Source organism: Penaeus japonicus, unplaced genomic scaffold (genome assembly GCF_977035675.1).
Source record: "Penaeus japonicus unplaced genomic scaffold, GWHDUDI00000001_assembly GWHDUDI00000005, whole genome shotgun sequence".
Lineage (NCBI taxonomy): Eukaryota > Metazoa > Arthropoda > Malacostraca > Decapoda > Penaeidae > Penaeus > Penaeus japonicus.
In genome coordinates this window covers 2,507,939-2,512,938 of record NW_028234407.1, presented here as the reverse complement: position 1 = coordinate 2,512,938, position 5,000 = coordinate 2,507,939, and the positions used below count along the sequence as shown (strand labels likewise).

Below are 5,000 nucleotides of genomic sequence, written 5' to 3'. Positions count from 1 at the left end.
AGAGAGAGAGAGAGAGAGAGAGAGAGAGAGAGAGAGAGAGAGAGAGAGAGAGAGAGAGAGAGAGAGAGAGAGAGGAGAAAGAGAAAGAGAAAGAGAAAGAGAGAGAGAGAGAGAGAGAGAGAGAGAGAGAGAGAGAGAGAGAGAGAGAGAGAGAGAGAGAGAGAGATAGAGATAGATATATAGATATATAAATAGAGAGAGAGAGGGAAAGATAGATAGACGGAGAGAGAGAGAGATCTAGAGAGAAAGATGAATAGAGAGAGAGGGGGGGAAGATAGATAGATAGATAGAGAAAAAGTAAGACTGAGAAAGAAAGAGGGTGAGAAAGAGATGGATAGTTAGATAGAGATAGATAGAGAGAGAGAGAGAAAGAGAGAGAGAGAGAGAGAGAATGAGAAAGATAGAAAGAGAGAGACAGTCAGACAGAGAGAGAGAGAGAGAGAGAGAGAGAGAGAGAGAGAGAGAGAGAGAGAGAGAGAGAGAGAGAGAGAGAGAGAGAGAGAGAGAGAGAGAGAGAGAGAGAGAGAGAGAGAGAGGCTGACTGCCAGGTGGAGAGAGGCAGAGACAAGCAGACATGCGAAGATGGATGGACAGTGAATATCAAACAGACGGATTGACAAACTGTGGGCGAGGGTTTCCAAACCTTCCTATATTTGGTAAGATTTGGTCTATAGAAAAAAGAAACGAACAACCAAAATAAGCATTTATATTCGTTTCAATGTTATTCAAGGTAAAAGGAAAAAAAACAAAAAAACACTAATATCGTTATTGATGTATCAAATACCTGGGATGTCTTCTGTGAGCTTACAATCCTTGCTTGTTTCCAGTTGAAAGTAAAAAGAAAGAGATTTTTTTTTTCATTTTTTTATGATGCAGGTTCTGACTCGGTTGCAAAACAGCGAACCAGACAGTATTTTCTATTGCACATTATAGTCAACGAAACTGGCTCAGCCTGACGTTTAGTTCCCTTCTTCTAGTCGTGAACCTCTGAAGGCCTCAAACTCTCAAAGTCTTTTCACTGAACGACACAGAACATATAAAGTGTGTCGGAACCACTTTAATCCCAAAGTAGCAATCACCAAACCAAGTAAGTGTCCACGTGTCAGAAGTGGCTGGTCCCTCGAGATCACACGGAAGACAGAAGGAGAGGTGTTGCACTCACAGCTCGCTCGATTTGCCAGACATAATGCAAAGGTTTCGGCATCAACGCGACGGCATCAGCTGGGGCAAGTCCGATCGACTGTGGAGTGATTAAAGGGGGAGCGACAGAGGGAGCAGCAAGTGGACAAGACTGATCTACTGAGATTGGGAGATAAGTAGGTAGAGGAAGGGGGGACTAGAAGAAAAATAAAGGTAATACGAATATATATATATATATATATATATATATATATATATATATATATATATATATATATATATATATATATATAGAGAGAGAGAGAGAGAGAGAGAGAGAGAGAGAGAGAGAGAGAGAGAGAGAGAGAAAGAGGAAGAGTAAGAGAGAGAGAGAAAGAGAGAGAGAGAGAGAAAGAGAGAGAGAGAGAGAGAGAGAGAGAGAGAGAGAGAGAGAGAGAGAGAGAGAGAGAGAGAGAGAGAGAGAGAGAGAGAGAGAGAGAGGAAGAGAGAGAGAGAGGGAGAGAGAGAGAGAGAGAGAGAGAGAAATGTGAGGGCAAGAGAGAGAGAGACTGAGTGAGTGAGTGAGTGAGTGAATGAACGAGTGAGAGAAAGAGAGAGAGAGAAAAAGAGAGAGAGAAAGAGAGAGAGAGAGAGAGTGAGTGAGTGAGTGAGGGAAAGGGAGAGAGAGAGGGGGAGAGAGAGGGAGAGGGAGTGAGTCTGTATGTGTGTGTAAGAGAGAGAGAGAGAGAGAGAGAGAGAGAGAGAGAGAGAGAGAGAGAGAGAGAGAGAGAGAGAGTGAGTGAGTGAGTGAGAGAGCGAGAAAGAGAGCGAGAGAGAGAGAGAGCGAGAGCGAGAAAGAGACTCGACAAGCAAAACCGAGACAGGAGAACAGCCCAGAGAGAAGAATCAAAAGGCGAGTGGAGAAACACCACCACATGCCTTACACACGAAACCCGAGCGCCGTATAATGAAGTCAGTCATTTACACTGATATTGGAAGGCCGGCGACGCCATCACGCGGGGGAGGGAGGGGAAGAGGGGGAGGAAGAGGGGGAAGGGGGGAGGGGGGGGGGGGAAGGGGGGAGGGAGGAGGGAGGGGGGAAGGAGGGGGAAGGGGGAGGGGGAGGGGGGAGTTCAACAGCAAGCCAAGTCGAGTAAAGAATCTTTAACTATCACCAAGGAGGGAAATCGGAGATTCTTGTGCTGGTCCGAAGAGGCTGTCGGAAAAGGGGGGGAGGGGGCCTGGATGGAAAAGGGGGGGGGGGGGGTTCTGCAGACTGAGATGATTCGGTGATGTTGTTGTTGTTTGTGGTGTTGTTGTTATTGGTGACGTTATCTTTTGTTGTTTGTCTTCTTTTCATTATATTTGTCGCCATTATTATTGTCACTATCATCCATTTATCATTCTTATTCGTAATCTTATTATCATCTGTTATTTATCAATCATTAATTATCATCAGGTATTACCATCACCATTGTCATCATCATTATTGGTATCATCCTGATTATCATTTTTATTATTGCTTTTATTACTACTATTACTCTTACTTTTATTGTTATCATCCTCACCAAAGTCACGATCATTAATAAGCATAATAATAAGTGAATTTATGTTGTTTTTAATCTCATAATCATCATTATTAATCATCAGTGACATTATCATTGATTTTAGGTCAAAAAAAAAATAGTAATGAAGGAAATGGAACAGAAAATAAGACCATAAAAATACATTCTAAACAGAAAAAAAAGAAAGAAAGAAAGAAAAACGCAAAATAGATTTGTTGAAAATAAACCTTTTTAGCATATTGTATTTTTTCTCTCATATTCAAATTAACAACAAATATAAACAGTCAAAATAGAGATACACAGTAAACAGACAGTTAACATCATAAAAAATGCAAAAGAGAAAGAGAAAGGAGAGAAAACAGAAGCAAATAATAATAATATTGTAAATAAAAGAGAAAGAAAGAAGGAGAACCAGAGGGTTACAAGAGTGAAGAAAAAAAAGGACTATGAAAAAGAAACTAGTTAATAAAGGAGAGCGAAAGAGAGACAGAGAGAGAGAGAGGGGGAGAGAAAGAAAGAGGAAGAAAAAGAGAGAGAGAGAAAGAAAGAGAGAGATAAAGATAGAAAGCGAAATTAAGATATATGGAGAGATAGATAAATAAATAGAGAGGGAGAGAGAGAGAGATAGAGAGAAAGAAAGAGAGAGAGAGAGAGAGAGAAAGAAAGAGAGTGATAAAGATAGAGAGCAAAATTAAGATACATGGAGAGATGGATAAATAAATAAAGAGGGAGAGAGAGAGAGAGAAGAAGAAGAAGTAGAAGAAGCAACACAAACAAACGCTTCTGGACAACCGCGCCGCTGGCCACCAGACTCGAGCGGTCCTAGCAGTCACCCACGCGGGACGCCATTGGAAGCACGCCGTATCCTACGCTCGCGTCGATCCTTCTACACCCTGGCTCACCCTTGCTCCTCCTCGGCTGACTTCTCCTTCCTTCTCCTTCCCTCCTTCACTCTTTCTCACGCTCCTAACCCTCTCCCTCGCTCCCTACCTCCCTCCCTTCTCTTTACCACACCGCTCCTCCTTCTCTTTTTCCTCCTCCTCCTCCCCCTCCTCCTCTTCCTTCACTTTTTCTTCCCCTTCTCCTTCTTCACCCTTTCTTGCCCCAACCCCCCTCCCCCCACTTCATTCGATCATTCCCCTACCTACCCCCCTATACCTCTTCACCCTTTCGTTCCCTACTACGCCCCACCTCCCTCCCTACCCCCCCCCCCCACCTTCATTCTTTCCTCCACGATCGTTATAACACGTGGTCTGAAGCCCGGGGGAGGGGGGGGGGGTAGAGGATGGGAAGAAGAGGGGAGGGGAAGGGCATAGGATGGGAGGAAAAGGAGGAGGAGGAGGAGGAGGGGTGGGAGGGGAAGAGGGAGGGGAGGAAGAGGCGGAGGAGAAGAAGAAGGAGGAGGAGGAGGTTGAGGACGAGGAAGAAGAGGAGGAAAAGAAAGAGGAGGAGGAGGGGTGGGAGGGGAAGGAGGAGGAGGACTCAGTTAGGACGATCGCGTCAGTATTCAGAGAGAGAAAGAGAGAGTGAGAGAGAGAGAGAGAGAGAGAGAGAGAGAGAGAGAGAGAGAGAGAGAGAGAGAGAGAGAGAGAGAGAGAGAGATTAATAAAGCGTGAGAAGAGAGACAGAAAAGCTATAAAGAGAAAGAGACCCGGGACAGAGAGAGAGAGAGAGAGATAAGCGAGTCGGTTACACTTGTCGTGGTATTCCAGTTCGGCGAGGGAGGAATCCGATACAGAGAGAGAGAGAGAGAAGAGAGAAAGAGAGAGAGAGAGAGAGAGACAGACAGACAGACAGAGAGAGAGAGAGAGAGAGAGAGAGACAGACAGACAGAGAGAGAGAGAGAGAGAGAGAGAGAGAGAGAGAGAGAGAGATAAGGATAAGAGAGAGAGAGAGAGAGAGAGAAAGAGAGAGAAGTTTTCTACATTCATTAATAGCCAAGGTCATGTTTAGGAGGGGAGGGGAGAGGAGGGGAGGGGGAGGAAAGGGAGGACAGAAGGAGGAGATATATAGGGGGTGGTAGGGAGGAAGGGGAGGGTAGGGGGTGGAAGACGGGGAAGGGGGGGGGGAAGTTACCAGAACGGATGAGTTGCCAGATAGGCTTTTATCTGCGTAAAGTGGTCCGTATTCCTGCCTCTAAAACACACATGTCTTTCGCTGTGATAGAAGAAAGGGGGAGAGGGAGAGAATAGGATAAGAAGGAGAGGAAGTAGAGGGTTAAACAAGGATTAATGAAAAGGGAACAAAAATAGGGATGATAGAAGGAATACGGATGATATGAATAAGGAAAAAGAGAAATAATTCACTATTGAATAT

The 5,000-nt window shown here is 44.6% G+C and overlaps 1 protein-coding gene across 5 annotated transcripts in view; it reads left to right on the top strand.

Annotated features, from left to right (window-relative positions):
• The window catches only part of LOC122264199 (FMRFamide receptor), a 355,127-nt gene that overhangs the window by 5,298 nt on the left and 344,829 nt on the right, over positions 1-5,000 (top strand). The gene's annotated exons all lie outside the window — the stretch shown is intronic.